The sequence below is a fragment of the Carcharodon carcharias genome, chromosome 12 (assembly GCF_017639515.1).
Source record: "Carcharodon carcharias isolate sCarCar2 chromosome 12, sCarCar2.pri, whole genome shotgun sequence".
NCBI classification, from domain to species: domain Eukaryota; kingdom Metazoa; phylum Chordata; class Chondrichthyes; order Lamniformes; family Lamnidae; genus Carcharodon; species Carcharodon carcharias.
Window position 1 is genome coordinate 40,508,887 of NC_054478.1, and position 17,296 is coordinate 40,526,182.

The 17,296-nt window shown below is 41.8% G+C and overlaps 1 protein-coding gene across 14 annotated transcripts in view; it reads left to right on the plus strand.

The window, feature by feature from the left end:
• The window catches only part of gtdc1 (glycosyltransferase-like domain containing 1), a 426,961-nt gene that overhangs the window by 219,677 nt on the left and 189,988 nt on the right, over positions 1 to 17,296 (plus strand). The window lies entirely within an intron of this gene.

Sequence of the window (17,296 nt, forward strand, 5' to 3'; positions counted from 1 at the left end):
AGATAATCAAAAGATGTCACAGACAAAAGAACAAAAGAACACAGAGTTGGTGATATTATCTAAATGAATGTGCTAATTAAGAATGGATGGTAGGGCACTCAAGGTATAGCTTGATAAAAGATTTAAAAATAATGGAAATGGGTGGGAAAAGAAAAATCTATATAAATTATTGGAAAAAACAAAAGGAAGGGGGAAGAAACAGAAAGGGGTGGGGAAGGAGGAGGGAGTTCAAGATCTAAAGTTGTTGAATTCAATATTTAGTCTGGAAGGCTGTAAAGTGCCTAGTCGGAAGATGAGTCATTATTTTTAAATCTTTTATGCCCCCCCACCCCCACTAGAGCTATACCTTGCGTGCCCTACCATCCATTCTTAATTAGCACATTCGTTTAGATAATATCACCAACTTCAACACCTCTGTGTTCTTTTGTTTTTTTGTCTGTGACATCTTTTGATTATCTGCTCCTATCACTGCTTGCTTGTCCCTACAACCACACCACCCCCCTCCACTTCTCTCCCCCCACCCAACGCCAGCACCCCCCCCCCAACCAACCTTAAACCAGCTTATATTTCACCTCTTTCCTTGGATTCACCCAGTTCTGTGGAAGGGTCATGAGGACTCGAAACGTCAACTCTTTTCTTCTCCGCCGATGCTGCCAGACCTGCTGAGTTTTTCCAGGTAATTCTGTTTTTGTTTTGGATTTCCAGCATCCACAGTTTTTTTGTTTTTATAAATTTCAGACCTTTCTGCCTTGCCTAAAGTATCAATTGCTTCTTAAATAATTCCAGGATTTTTGTCTTCATTACTATACTAAGGAAGTAAATTTCATGAGTATTGATCACTCTGTGTATGAAGAAGAATTTCCTATTATCAATCTTAAATTTGTCTTTTTCTAGTTTGAACCTGTGACCCCTTGTTCTACTCTCACATTTATAGTTGTGTAATTTTACAGATATCTCTCTTTTATAATTTAGATGCCTCAGTAAGACTGCATCTCTGTTGCCTCCTTTCAAGTTCCAAAAAAACACATGTTTCTCTGATATTTCCTCATAATTCAAAACCTCCAACAAAGTTAGAGCTGGAATATATTCTTGTTCAACTGATATAACTGTTTCTCAGGAGGGCTACCATCTTATCCAGCAATATTCAGGTACACAGAATGAAGCAAAAGAATAAAGGAAAAGAGAGACAATAACAGCAATTTGCATTTAAATGGTGCTTTGAACTTAGTTGGGCTCAAAGATTGTGAGACAATTCTCATCATGTTTACTAGATGGGTCTTAGCTAATGCTTCATTAGCAAAAAGGAAGCTGATCACTGATCGGAAATCCTCTCTGAATCTACAGCCTCTCACGTCAAGTCCTATCCACTCCTTTTCCCTGTTAACCTCTACCTCACAGTCGAGGGACAGATGCTGGAAGGGCAAAACAAAGTCCATTGTGGCATGGAAGGCGACACCTACATGTATTTGGTACATCAAACGGCTATGGCATAATGGTAAAGTAGTGTGGACTGTGGCAAATGACAAAAGCAGAGAAACACCCTATTCTGGCCATCCAGTGCAGCTGTCAAGCTACCCACACATCTCGCCTCCGGTACCATGCAAAAGCAGCCGAGAGAGGGGGGGTGGCAACAGCACGCACATTTCTTAGGTTTAGCTTTAGCTGTTAGTGTAGTACAACGTCCTAGAGTGCTTCAAAGGAGTGTTATCAAATAAAATTTAATGTAGTAAATGGTTCAAGGTAGAATTTGACAACAAGTCACATAAAGATATATTGGAACTGATGCTCAAAAAGGTAGGTTTTAAGGAGCATCCTAGAAGAGGAGAGACAGCTGGAGAGACACAGAGGTTCAGGGAGGGGATTCCAGAGCTTAGGGCTGAGATAACTGAAGGCATGGCATCCAGTGCTTTAGCAATTCAAATCCGGGATGCACAAGAGGCCAGAGTTGGAGGACAAAAACTTGAGAATGGCCATTGTTATCCCAAAATTCAAAATTAAATTTTGGCCTGAATCTTACATTCCCACCTTCTATTTCCTACCCTCTTTCCTTACTCACACTACCATCTTGCACACTTACCTTCTCTCCGTAGTTTTTAAAGAAGCTTTGGGACATTTAATTCTTACTTACCAGAATACGGCAGCTAGTGCTGTAAAAAGAGATGTGTTATGTCTGCATGGATTCTCTTCTCTGCTCTCTCTGAGGTTTCCTGCACTGACTGAGTTTTGCAGGATCCTCCATTGGAAGACTGCCCTGAAAAATCGGAGCCTGATCAAACAAAATAATACACATATACCTTCCTCCGATTTTGCTGTCAATCAAACAATGTTTTCTCTCAGGCTCAGGTGTTTGAACAGCCAAGCCTCATTAGGCTTGATTGACAGCTCTGGCTCTCTGATCTCTGCTGTCAATTTTACAGTGTTTATTTACACAAGATTAAGCAGTTTCAAGTGCCTGTAGTTTCAGCTATTGAAACTTTAAAGGGTCTGGATGATTGACCGTTTTATTGCCCTGTTGTAAAAAGGAGTTTTGTTTTAAGAAAATGGAAAGTTATCAGTGAATGACGGCTTTTTAAAAAAAAAATTACACATCCTCCTGTCACTATGGGGTTCATTGCTTCTATACAGTGTATCATGAGTGAATGGACATGGAAGACCTTGGCATGTGGGCAGGAGGGACCATATGGAGTGGGTGAGGGCCTTACCTTGGCAAGGGAAGCATGAGGGGCCGTAGGTGGTGGATGGGGGCTGTATCTTGGTATGGAAGACACAAGGGGCCATAGTTGTTTGAGGGGGCATACCTTGGCATGAGTGGCCATAGGAGTTGTTTGGGGACATGATGTGGCCTGGAAGAGACTTGGGAAGTGTGTAGGGGCAGGGGCAGGTCCTTTCTGTTTGTATTTAACTGGGATGAAGTCCCACAGCACCAAGTCGGGCATTTTAAGCAGCCTGCCCCGCAGCCGGAAGCCCTGTGGTTGCCTCCAAATGAAAATCCCACCTTTGCAGAGGCAGGCGGGCCAACCCAGTAATTTTCCCTGACTCCTGCTACCTGCCTCAAGGATAAAAGTGCAAGTCAAAGTTTGAGGTCGATGGCCTTTCATCATAACTGAGGAAGGGTAGAAACGTAATATGTTTTGAGCAAGTGAAAGGGGGGAGGAGGGAGGAAGAATGAAAGGGAAGGCCTGTGATAGGGTGGAGGCAATAGAGATTACATGACAAAAGGTTTATTGATACAAAAAGCAAAGGGAGTGGTCATGGGTGAATTGAAGAAAAAAAAGATTTGTCTAGATGAGGGGTGAATGGCTGAATAATAGCTATCAGAATACCAATTGCTCTAATATGGAAAAATTATAAGATTCTATAATATTAGATTCTATAAATAAACATCTAAAGAGCAAAAGGGCTATACTGATTAGTCAGAAATGATTTGTAAGCATGATCAATGCCTAATTGTTCTTTGAAATTCTTTCAGGAGGCAACTGAATAAGTGGATGAGGGCTCTCTAATGGATATAATTAACTTGGATTTTCAGATGGGCTTTAAAAAAGTTAAATGTGAGACTTTGAAAAAAAACTTGAAGTTGGAGTTAATGACAAATGAACTAGTTGAGTGGAAAACTGACTAGTTTGGCAATAGGAAGCAAAAGGTGCAGTTAAACAATAGTCCTTGAGGTTTCCTTCCTGCTGCTAGCATCATGGGAAAGACTTTATACAGTATATCGGATCTGTGGTTTGTCTATGTAAGAGGGTATAATCAGACACAGTCTGAGCATATTCCCCAGAAATTTCAGTTCCCCATGTTGGGCCAAGTACAAAGACCAGATACTGAAGGCAAGAACATCCCAGATTTGCACTAAGTGCGGTAAAGGGCAGGAAAAAGGACGTTTTACCCGCAGGCCACAATGGCGGGTTTTCACGACATATCATCCCAATGCTGCCCCACTAATCATACATTTCTGGGAAACATGCTGTTTCGCTGGCAGGCAGCTTCAGATTCGTCTGCCACGCCGTCACCTCGCCGTTTCCTCATGCCGGGCACCATATTTAAAGTGCAACCAACTGCACACCTCTCAGTGCTTCCAGCCCAAGATTGCTGCATGGAACGCATGACCCCAAAAGGCTAGAAGACTGCTGCCGCGATTTAGTTACACACCCCGGGACATCGTTGGAGGCCGTCACGATGTCCTCTACACTCGCTTGGGCCGCAGGAGGCCCATCACTGGTTTGGGAGGTGATGGTCAGTGCCAACGCTGCACAGAAGAGGTTCACCATCCATTGCAGAAAGAGGATTAATGATCTCATCAATGCCGCCAGGGTAAGGCAGCCATCTCATTGCTCTAAACTCACATTCACAAGCCCATCACACATTCACTGGCATGTCACTTACTCTCTCTCACACACCCCCACGCAGATGGAATACTGCCCACTTGCCTGTATGAGTGCAGCTCCCACAACAATCCAGAAGCTTGACAGCATCTAGGACAAAGCAGCCTGCTTGATTGGCACCACATCCACAAACGTTCACTCCCTCCACCACTGTCGCACAGTAGCAACAGTGTGTACCATCTACAAGATGCACTGCAGGAATTCACCAAGGCTCCTTCAACAGCGCCTTCCAAACCCACAACTACTACCATTTTGAAGGACAAGGGCAGCAAATACATGAGAACACCACTACTTGGAAGTTCCCCTCCAAGTCACTCACCGTCCTGACTTGGAAATATACCGCCATTCCTTCACTGTCGCTGGGCCAAAATCCTGGAACTCCCTTCCTAACAGCACTGTGGGTGTACCTACACCACATGGTCTGCAGCAGTCCAAGAAGGCAACTCACCACCACCTTCTCAAGGGCAACTAGGGATGGGCAATAAATGCTGGCCCAGCCAGCGAAGCCTACACCCCGTGGATGAATTTTAAAAAAATCTCCATCTGGCCTCATCTCCACTGAAGACTGCCTCATCAGCCCTCACCCTCTTGAGGCCACTTGCGCAGATCAACATGTGTCCCCATATACACACTGGGGTACCCCCTTCCTCAGTAATGCCCTACCCCTGCAGCCTCTTGCCTTGTCTGAGGCCACTTCACAGTATCACAGTATCTTTACAGTGCAGAAGGAGGCAATTCAACCCATTGAGTCTGCATTGACTCTCTGAAAGAGCATTCCACCTAGTCCCTCTCCCCTGCCTTATCCCCATAACCTTGCACATCCTCTCTTTTCAGGTAGCAATCCAATTTCCTTTTGAATACCTCGATCGAACCTGCCTCCACCATCTTTTCAGGAAGATTATTCCAGACTCCAACAACCCTCTGGGTGAAAACATTTTTCCTCCCTTCACGTTTACTCCCTTTGCCAATTATTTTGAATCTGTGCCCTCTAGTTCTTGATGTTTCTTGAGCAAGAACAGTTTCTCACTATTTACTCTGTCCATACTCCTCAGGATATTGAATACTTCTCCTCTCAGTCTCCTCTCAGCTGCCTTTTCTCCAAGAAAAACAGTCCCAGCCTTTCGAATATATCCTCATAGCTACAGTTCTTCATCCCAGGAATCGTTCTTGTGAATCTCCTCTGTACTCCTTCCAACGTGACATCCTTCTTCAAGTATGATGCCCAGAACTGGACACAGTACTCCAGATGAGGTCTAACTAGTGGCTTATACAAGTTCAACATGATCTCCTTACTCTTGTATTCAGTTTCCCCATTAATAAAGCCTAAAATACTATACGATTTATTAACTGCTCTCTCAACATGCCCTGCCATCTTCAATAACCTATGTACATATACACCGAGGCCCGCTGTTCCTGCTTCTCATTTAGAGGCTCTCCCTTTATTTTATAGAGTCTCACCATATCTTTCCTGCCAAAATGAATCACCTCACACTTCTCTGCATTGAATTTCATCTGCCACTTGTCTGCCCAATCTACTAACAAGTCTATGTCCTTTTGAAGTTCAAGACTATCCCCATCACAGATGACAATCTTTGTATCATCTACAAATTTTGAAATCGAGTTCTGCACACCACAGTCTAAGTATTTAATATATATCACTAAGAGCAAGGGTCCCAACACTGACCCCAAGGAACTCCGCTACAAACCTTCCTTCAATCCTAATTACAATCTTAATCATTACTGTTTCCTGCCACTCATCCAATTTCTTATCCAAGTGCCTACTTTCCCTTTTATTCCATGACCTAGAATTTTGCTCACATGTCTATTGTGTGCCACTGTATCAAATGCCTTTTTAAAAATCCATATACACCACATCAACAGCATTTCCTTTATCAATCTTCTCTGTTACCTCCTCAAACAAAACTCCAGCAAGCTAGTTAAACATGATTTCCCCTTGATAAACTTGCTGGCTTTCCTCAATTATCCTGCACTTGCCTCAGTGGTTATTGATTTTATCCTGTACTATAGTTTCCAGAAGTTTCCCTACCACTGAAGTCAAACTGACTGTTCTGTAGTCACCAGGTTTATCCTTGCACCTCTTGTTGAACAAGGGTGGAACATTTGCAGTTCTTCAGCCCTCTGGCACCTCCCCTGTGTCTAAGGAAAACTGGAAGATTATCACTAGTACTCTGTAATTTCCACTCTCACTTCCTTCCATACCCTTGGATGCCATTTCCCAACCAACCATAGCTCTGCAGCCATAGAAAAGCCTTATGGCTAGTCTCCTAAGCAGACACCTGCCCGTGAGCCCCTCTAAAAGTGATGTGGTCATAGAGTCATAGAGGTCTACAGCACAGAAAGAGGCCCTTTGGCCCATTGAGTCTACGTCAGTCAAACAAGTACCTAACTATTCTAATCCCATTTTCCAGCACTAGGCCCAGAACCTTGTACGCCATGGCATCGCAAGTGCATATCCAAATGTTTCTTAAATGTCATGAGGGTTTCTGCCTCTACTACCCTTTCAGGCAGTGAGTTCCAGATTCCCACCACCCTTTGGGTGAAAAAATTCTTCCTCACATCCCCTCTAAACCTCCTGCCCCTTACCTTAAATCTATGCCCCCTGGTTATTGATCCCTCCGCCAAGGAGAAAAGTTCCTTCCTATCTAACCTATCTATGTCCCTCATAATTTAATACGCCTCAATCATGTCCCCCCTCAATCTCCTCTGCCCCAGGGAAAATAACCCCAGTCTATCCAATCTCTCCTCATAACTAAAACTCTCCAGCCCAGGCAACATCTGGTAAATCTCCTCTGCATTCTCTCTAATGCAATCACATCCTTTCTATAATGCGGATTCTGGAACTGCACGCAATACTCTAGCTGTGGCCTAACCAGTGTTTTATACAGTTCCAGCATAACCTCCCTGCTCTTATATCCTATGCCTTGGTTAATAAAGGCAAGTATCCCATATGCCTTCTTAACCACCTTATCTACCTGTCCTGCTACCGTAAGGGACTGGTGGACATGCACACCAAGGTCCCTCTGATCTTCAGTACTTCCCAGGGTCCTACCATTCATCAGGTATTCCCGTGCCTTGCTTGTCCTGCCCAAGTCCATCACCTCACACTTATCCAGATTAAATTCCATTTGCCACTAATCAGCCCATCTATATCCTGCAATCTAAAGCTATCCTCCTCAATATTTACCACACCATCAATTTTCGTGTCATCCGCAAACTTACTGATCAATCCTCCTACATTCAAGTCTAAATTGTTTATATATACCACAAACAGCAAGGGACCCAATACTGATCCCTGTGGAACCCCACTGGACACAGGCACCCAGTCAGAAAAACATCCCTCGACCATCACCCTCTGCTTCCTGCCACTCAGCCAATTCTGGATCCAATTTGGCAAATTGCCTTGGATCCCACGGGCTCTTATCTTTGTTATCAGTCTCCCATGTGGGAGTCCAAGTAGACTACATCAAATGCATCTACACACCTGGTCACCTCTTCGAAAAATTCAATCAAATTGGTCAGACATGGACTCCCCTGAACAAAACCATGCTGACTGTCCTTGATTAATCCCTGTCTTTCCAAGTGTAGATTAATTCTGTCCCTCAGAATTGCTTTCAATAGTTTCCCCACCACTGAGGTTAGAGGACTAACTGGCCCGTAGTTCCCTGGTTTATCCCTTCCTCTCTTCTTGAATAACAGCACCACCTTGGCTGTCCTCCAGTCCTCTGGTACCTCTCCTGTGACCAGAAGCATTGAAAGTTATTGCCAGCACCCTTGCTATCTCCTCCCTTGCCTCACTCAACAGCCTGGGATACATTTCATCCAGTCCTGGAGATTTATCTGCTTTTAAGCCTGCCAGACCACTTAGAATCTCCTCCCTTTCTATGCTAATTTCTTTAATTATATCACAGGCCTTCTGCCTGATTTCCATACCCACGCCATCCCTCTCACTTGTAAATACCGACATAAAGTATTCATTTAGAACCCTACCTACATCCTCAGGCTGCACTCACAAATTACCAGTATGGTCCTTAATGGGCCCTACTCTTTAGCTAGTTATCCTCTTACTCTTAATGTACTTGTAAAATAACTTTGGATTTTCCTTTATTTTACCTGCCATTGTTTTTTCATGCCCCATTTTTGCTCTCCTAATTTCCTTTTTAAGTTTCCCCCCTAAACATTCTATACTTCTGTAGGGCTTTTGCTGTTTTGAGCCCTCGGTATCTGCCATAAGCCTCCCTTTTTCTCTTTATCCAATCCTGTATATCCCTCGACATCCAGGGTTCCCTGGATTTGTTGGTCCCACCCTTTGTCTTCATTGGAATATGTACTCTCCCTATTTCCTCCTTGAATGAGTCCCACTGCTCTGACACAGATTTACCTAAAAGTAGATGCTCCCAGTCCACTCTGGCCAAATCATATCTGATGTTATTAAAATCAGCCTTCCTCCAATTTAGAACTCTGATTTCTGGCCCATCCTTGTTCTTTTCCATAACAACCTTGAATCTAACGGAGTTATGATCACTATCTGCAAAATGCTCCCCTTCTAATACCTCGACCACTTGCCTGGCTCCATTCCCTAAAATTAAGTCCAAGGCTGCCCCCTCTCTTGTAGGACTTTCTACGCACTGGCTTAAAAAGATCTCCTGGATGCATTTTAAGAATTTCACTCCCTTTAAATCTATCACACTATGACTAACCCATTTAATGTTGGGGAATTTGAAATCCCCCACTATTACTACCCTATTGCCTGTGTTGCCTGCAAAGCCCAGCACTGATGACCGTAACTTTTGTCTGAAGCAAGGTAGGCAAACAAACCTCAAAGTTCAGAGCAAAGTGCAGCTCGCCAGGTGCATGTCACTTATGTACAGTTGTGAAGCACATTGACATGCAATCTTGCTGACATGCCCAGCTGAGCCAATGTGGGAAGATGATTCTGGCGAGCAAAGCTTATAATAATATGCAGATGTACCTAAAATGAAGTTCCTGATGTCCAGCAGCGGGAAAGGTGGCCTACCATTGATGCGGGGGAGCGGACGATTGCAAACTGGTTTCACAACATTGTGAAACCAATTTTTGGCCTTCCTGCCATATTGCCTGCTCGTGCCCACCATGACTTCCAATGCCAATGGGCATGGAAAATTCCTTAGCGTTTTGTCTTTAATAACGGCTCACAGACTAGATATTTCAAGTTGAATAAAGTTTACCTTCCTTTGAGAAAATATTGCTTTTCTGGCTTTCCTGTGGGTGACCTGTGCTACATGGAGATGATCTGAAAGTGAAGCTAAAAAGTAGATTACTTAATTAGATTGGAGTAATTCTTATTCTCGTAATGGCTGTGCATATTCATCTACCTTCCTGCTTCTCCAAAGCTGTTCAACAGATGATATCAGAGAGTACACTAGTTGCCAACATATGTTGTACAGAACTTTGTAATTTAGTCTATATAATAACTTACCAAATCAGAGTAATTCTATCTTATTTCTGCTTCTTCTGCAAAATTAAGAAATCATGTTGGGTTTTATTGATATTCCTCAAATTAAAATTTACTTTTTAATAGATAATTAAAATATTGGTAATTTAATTGGTAATTTAAATGATATGCTTCATTTTAAACAAATAAGTTTCTAACGTCTTCACAAGAATATTCTTCTGCAATATTCTCAAACATAGCAACCTTCAGTGATTCTTCCAAAGAGCCAAGTTTACTGAATTTAGGATGTGATTTAGGTGTATCTGGCAGTTTTCTGTAGGCACAGTCTGTGTAAATCTCATGACCAAGGTTTTTGAGTATACAGAATCCAATCACCAATACTCATTTATGCACTTTGACTATAGTGACCTCCTTATTCTGTCACTTAAAGTTGAAATACCCAAGTCTTGACACATCCTGGTTTCAGACAACTTCTTGGGAGATATTTTGTTAACTACTATATCTAGTGGGTAAAATAGCTCATTCAGGCCTCTGCGTTGTGGTTATAGGATAGCTTTGATATTGTCCAGCCTATGGATTTGCAAACAATCCAAAGCCTTGATTACTTGGAGATTGCACATTTCTTCCTTGTGCTGATGGCATTCCCTCTCAACAAGCTGCACCATTAGGTTCTTCATCTTCGAACATTTTACATTGCTCTGACAAAATAGTTAAAATGTGATTGTAGTCCCCTGTTTTAAAATAACTATTGTTGTTCACTCATTGCTATTAATCATGCTTGTCAATAACATAGTGGCTAGTTCTTACCAGCAGCATTTTTTTTATTCGTTCATGAGATGTGGGCTTTGCTGGTTGGGTTAGCATTTGTTGCCCATCCCTAGTTGCCCTTGAGAAGGTGGTGGTGAGCGTTGTGAAGACGTTAGAAACTTATTCCTTTAAAATGAACCCACAGTGCGGCTAGGAAGGGTATTCCAGAATTTTGACCCTTTTATTCACCAGCCCAATCAAAATCAATTGGTCACCCAGAGCTGTTTGACATCCATCACTGTGCTTAAGAGTTTCCACTTCAAAACACTGAGGAATCTAAAGAGGCAGAGTATCTGTTGGCCCAATATGGAACATACACTGTGTCCATTTAAGGGCATCGTTCACTTATGCAAATCTAAAGATTTTAAGTTGGCACGAACCAAGGATTAGAGATTCCCAAATGTGTCCATGGTTACTACTGGAGTTTTACTTGCTAAAGCTGTGCAGTTTACAAGCATAGAGCATTGGTAATCCTCCAGTTATTTGTCCACCCTAGATCGCATAAACCATATATACGTCAAGGGTGAGTTAGTTCAATTCTTCCACAGCCAGGTACATCATCCTGGAGATATCTCAACCCAAGAAGAAATCCCCTCCCCCCCCACCCCCCTCACCAGGAAAACAGTCAGTAATTGAATTCATTTTTAAAAAATCTTGAAAATCAAGAACTTTGCACATACAGATTTGAGGAAAAAGCATTTAGTTTATAGAACATTGTATCATTAAGAAGATAGCATTATGCTATAAAAATATTTATTTGGAAGCCTATGCAAAGTGACAAACACAAAAATTTCAATGTTCTTAAAGAGCAACTGAAACTGAATTGTAACTGTGCTTATTATTATTATCTATCTTGTTGTTTATGTTCAACTGACGAATCCTGCTTGCAGTTTAATATTTTAGACCACATCAATATTTTTACTTCTTGGGAGGGCTATGATATAGCATCGAACAGGAAATGGCTGTTAATCAATCCATACAACCTATACATGCTTGAACCTTTTGATTAATTTTTCATATCTGACTGCTGCATTTTATTAATAATGAAGTGAGGAAAAAGCTTCGTGATTTTCTTTTCTGCCTACCACAGGAAGCGTTTGCAACAAGAACCTCCTACCCTTACCTACTGTTTCATATTTCACTAACAAGTTCTGAGTGGGTTGCTGCAATATCTCTCACTAAAGTGAACAAAACTGAAAATTGGATAAATTGGGGTGATATACTGCCATTTAAAGTGAACCTCCCCTTCCTAACCTTTACATTGCTGCTACAGGTCTTTTTCCTATAGAGGAATTATCTGTATTGCTAAAGGCCAAGTATCTAGAGTACTTGTCACTAGAGTCTGCTTGTCATTAGATGTTTCCCATACCTTACTTATTTTTCCACTTGCACTTCTCTAAAGATGCACGTGAGACCAGGAAAGGTTTGGAAACAGTGAAACTTTAAAAATATTTTTAACCAAGCTGAGAATATAAATTTATAAGTTATTGCTTCTTTAAGGTTCTTGACTCCTGCCAAAGTGTTCCACTTCCTCTTCAGCTGGGATAATTTGCACAACATATTTCTGGGAAGTTAAGAGGAGACTGAGCCTGGCAAGATTTCTTCCTGCATTGTGCCTTTGTTTTTGCTCTCCCACTTTCATGCAGACAATTCTTCTCACTTATGCATAGGAGGACCCATTGTTTATTTAAAATGGGCTACAAAGGAACTCTCTAAGTGATGCAGTAGGTAGTGGGATAGTCTGGTACTGATTGTACAGACTATGAAATTTGTAGGTTCAACCATGATATATTCTGATACAGATGATCTCAGTTGCTGCAGTGGTGAATTGTTAAAATTGGCCAGCCTCCTGAGGCTGAGGATGAGGAATATCAATAATAATAATAACAAAAACAGAATTACCTGGAAAAACTCAGCAGGTCTGGCAGCATCGGCGGAGAAGAAAAGAGTTGACATTTCGAATCCTCATGACCCTTCCACAGAACTGAGTGAATATAAGGAGAGTGGTGAAATATAAGCTGGTTTAAGTTGAGGGGGGTGGGGGGCTGGGGGGGGGAGAGAAGTAGGTGGGTGGGGGGGTGTGGTTGTAGGGACAAGCAAGCAGTGATAGGAGCAGATAATCAAAGATGTCACAGACAAAAGAACAAAAGAACACAGAGGTGTTGAAGGTAGTGATATTATCTAAACGAATGTGCTAATTAAGATTGGATGGTAGGGCACTCAAGGTACAGCTCTAGTGGGGGTGGGGTGGAAAGACTAGCAGGGCATAAAAGATTTAAAAATAATGGAAATAGGTGGGAAAAGAAAAATCCATATAAATTATTGGAAAAAACAAAAGGAAGGGGGAAGAAACAGAAAGGGGGTGGGGATAGAGGAGGGAGTTTACGTTTGGTCTCTCCAATGTAGAGGAGACCGCATTGGGAGCAACGAATGCAGTAGACTAAGTTGGGGAAATGCAAGTGAAATGCTGCTTCACTTGAAAGAAGTGTTTGGGCCTTTGGACGGTGAGGAGAGAGGAAGTGAAGGGGCAGGTGTTGCATCTTTTGCGTGGGCATGGGGAGGTGCCATAGGTGGGGGTTGAGGAGTAGGGGGTGATGGAGGGGTGGACCAGGTTGTCCCGGAGGGAACGATCCCTACGGAATGCCACCGGTGGGGGGTGAAGGGAAGTTGTGTTTGGTGATGGCTTCATGCTGGAGTTGGCGGAAATGGCGGAGGATGATCCTTTGAACATCAAAGGAATATCAAACTGGTTTTATCTCTAATAGCTCTGCTCACTTTTGCTAGAATGCACCCATGTATGGCTGTTAGGCAAAGGTGGCATTGATCTCCAGTATGATGGCTACCACAGTGGAATTGTCTGCCCTGATGGTAGAAAGAATGGTTTCTTGGGTAAGGGTTGCTGGTGCCAATGGAACGATAATGCAGCACAAATCAGCAGCTTAAGGAAAGTCAGTAAGAAAATTAGAAGTCAGACTGCTGAAATTTTCTGAACTCTTAGTGGAAAGGAATGATCTAATAAAATCATACTATTCTGGATGAATCTTAGAAACCCTTGATTATTTTAGAAACCCAGAGAATTCTTTCAAATTTGTGGTAACTATTGTCAAAGTGTGCATGAAAACCAAAGGCTTTGAACATCAAGGACTAATAATTTTTTTTGTTCCTAAAGGGGTCTTAGTTTTCCACTAATAATGGGAATCCTTGTAGATATTGAAATATTATAAGCAGTCTGTCATTAAAGAAACATATATTACAAGTCTGTGTCTAAATAAAAAGGTGACTGCAAAGAAGTTCAAGCGACATTTGTAATATCCGTTAACAATTGCATGACTGCATTATGCATTTGCTTATTTTAGAAGTGCTTCCAGCATTATCTTGTTTACATCACTAAATAAAAAATGTTCTATGGCAACTCTGGTTATTATTAGGTCAATAGCATTCTGCAGATTGTATAAATATAGATTATAGATTTTATGTGTATGCACATTACTTGAGCTGATTGAGGTTTTGTTTTAATCACAGTTGATGTCATCTCAGTACCCTAGGTTGTGCTACAGTCTCATAACTCATTCCTAGGTGTTAGCCATGTCGCCTTTGATTCAGAAGGATGTGGGTTTGCCCCACTCTAAAGACTTGAGCTCAAAATCTTGTCTGACGCTTCAGTGCAATATGGCAGAAATGCTGCACTGTGCTGTTTTTTGGAGGAGGTGTTAAACCAAGCCCCATCTATCCTCATAGGTGTAAAAGATCCCAGGGCACTGAGATTGAAGATGAGCTCTCTTGATATTCTGGCTAATATTTACCTCTCAACCAAAACAGATTATGGGCAGAATTTTCGGATTGGTGAGCGGGGGTGGGGCCCGCTCGCCAACGTGTAAAATGACGCTCGATGACATTGGGCATGCGTCCCTATGTCAGCACAATATTTCATTCGGTGGGCGCGCACCAAAATATCAACGGCCAATAAAGGCCATTAACAAATCAATTAAAGCAGCTAAGAATGCTGCCCGTCCAACCGTACGATTGGCGGGCAGGCGAAGAGCCCAGGCGGCCTTTGCATTGTTCATGAACCTCACCCACGGGCAGGATGAGGTTTCATGAAGAGTTTATAAATTGAATAAAATTTTTTTAAAAAATTCATTGACATGTCCCAGCTCATGTAACACTGTCACATGAGGGGACATGTCTTAAAATATTTTCTCTCCTTTATTCAGCTTTTTAAAACTTAAACTAATCTCCCTGAGGCAAGATTTCTGTGCTCTTTCACGCTCATGTGCGAAAGAGCGCAGGCCCCAACTCACGGAATCCTCCCTCCTGCCCGCCTGCACAAGGAAATGGCGGCGCAGACCCAATTGGGGGCGCTGATCGGGTTCGCACCCACCTACCCCTACACAACTCCACCGAAGGGGAAAATTCTCCCCTATCTGATCATTATCCCATCATTTCTGGCACCTTGCTGTGCTCAAATTGACTGCCACACTCCCTACATTACAACAGTGATTACACTTCAAAAGCACTTCATGACCCCTTGATGTCTTGACAGGCACTATATAAATGCCGGTTCTTTTTTTATTTCCCTGGTTATCCAATCTTGTGTACTGGACAGCCATGAGTTTACTGAAAACATGACTTATAATTGAAGAGTTTAGTACAGGTCAAAAAGTAACCTACTTATATTGCGATTCTGTTTCTATTCAATTAAATTACCATATAATGCCACTTTTCATCATTTCAACAGACTATCTAATACTTGGCACAAAAGCATTGGAATCTCTCCCTGCCAAGATGTGAAAGACTTCTAAATGAAAATTGTAGAATTCCCCATTGTCATTACAGATTTGTAATAGCGTAGAGGGCTAATTTCACATCAACAATCATTCTTTTTAAAATCAGCAAGTCCTTTGAACTAGTCCACATTGACTAAAATGATACAAACACTCACTCCTCACTAGGGACTTCAGGCTGATGAAGCTCAATTTGAATTGATGTACCTGTACACACTTAAGACAAAATGAAGTTCAGATCAATGTGCCATAAGCCTATCTTCTGTGTTCAAAATGAGCATTTCTTTGTTCATGTGTGTAAAGAGAAATAGTTCTGACAGTTACAAGTTAATTTAGGTTCTAATTGGCAAAGGGAAACTGGTTTAGATTAGTCTGAAATGAAAATTAGTATCTGATATTTAGAGAGAAAAGGCACTTAATCAGTGTGATTTGATCTAAATGCAATCAAATCCATCTAGTTATGTTCAGATGCCAAACTGCAATTCTGCAGATGTTTTTCCATCCATCATCAGTGGTTACCAACACTCACTGACACCTAATCCAGGTGACAAAAATGTGTTTATCAGCAAGTTTGACAATTGTAGGCATCTCACTCTGCATTGCAGGAGGTTTGTGAGAAAGCTTGTTGAGAATTTCCCCACCCACTCTAGCACAAATTAGCAGTTTTTCATGAAATTGTATCTTCCCCCTCATAAAGCAACAAAACTAGGAAAATGTACAACTTGTGTTCATAGTTACCAATTGCCATTTTGTGCTGTGGCATGTTGCTCTCCTTTCTACCCACCCACTCCCCTACAAAAGTCTGTTTCCAATACCCCTCCCCGACCTTATATTAACATGTAGTATGTCCTTGAAAATGCCATGACGCGGACAGAAACCAACAAATCCATCATTTCAGTTACTCAACAAATTTCAAAAATGGAGGTCAGTAGGAACTTAGATGCAATATGTGCTTCTAGCTAGCTGTGTGTCTTCCACCCCCATCATGGAAGCATCAGAAGTGCCATTATTTTTAATTGATATTTCAGTGTGGTTGCCTTATTATTGGTGCCTCATCTTTGGCAAACAAGTAACTTAAGTTTGTGTTGTCAAAACACGCTGTGGTGTTTCAAATTATCCTGTAAAATCCAATATCATGCAGCCCTAACAAATGAACTATGTCACTGATCACTAAAGAGAGGTGATCCTTAGTTCACTCCTGTGCCATTGCAATTATTCTTGGTGCTGTATTTGAAACTGAATTGTGCAACAGATTTTTTACTCAAACCTTTGTCTATTTGTTCCTCTGCTATGATTGTAGCAACATTATCTGGAACATTATTTCTAAAAGCTCTATATTCTATGATTCTATGACTTGTCAGCCAGCAGCAATAAATTACAAAATATAGCCAGTGTTAATTATGTTCCCTGGGTGCGTAATTGGTGATTGTTCCTGCCCTTCTGTTGTAGCATAAGCATTCTTTGTGGATCTCTTTGCAGCTTCATAACTTTGCTACCATATATAACCTGCAAGAACCATGAGACAATTTTGTTATAGGAAGCTGAGTTACAGAGCTTTTCTATTTCAGATTGATGCAACTGGTAGGCTGTTGTCACATCACAAATTTGGCACTAAATTCACACTGGAGCCAGCGTAATTTGGCTGCTGGTTAATAGAATAATGCCACTGAATCAGATATCAGCACAAGAAGACTGGTGTTGCCAAGATTCATTTAAGTAGGTAGTTTGACCTTGTGTGGAGTGACGCCAGATCCAGTATAACAGCCAGAGCAGATTCGGTAATCCTAGTTTCCATCCCCATCCTATTGGAACATTTAGCTACATGGAGCTAGTTGAGGCACATTATATGCATCTCACCAATTAACCATTAT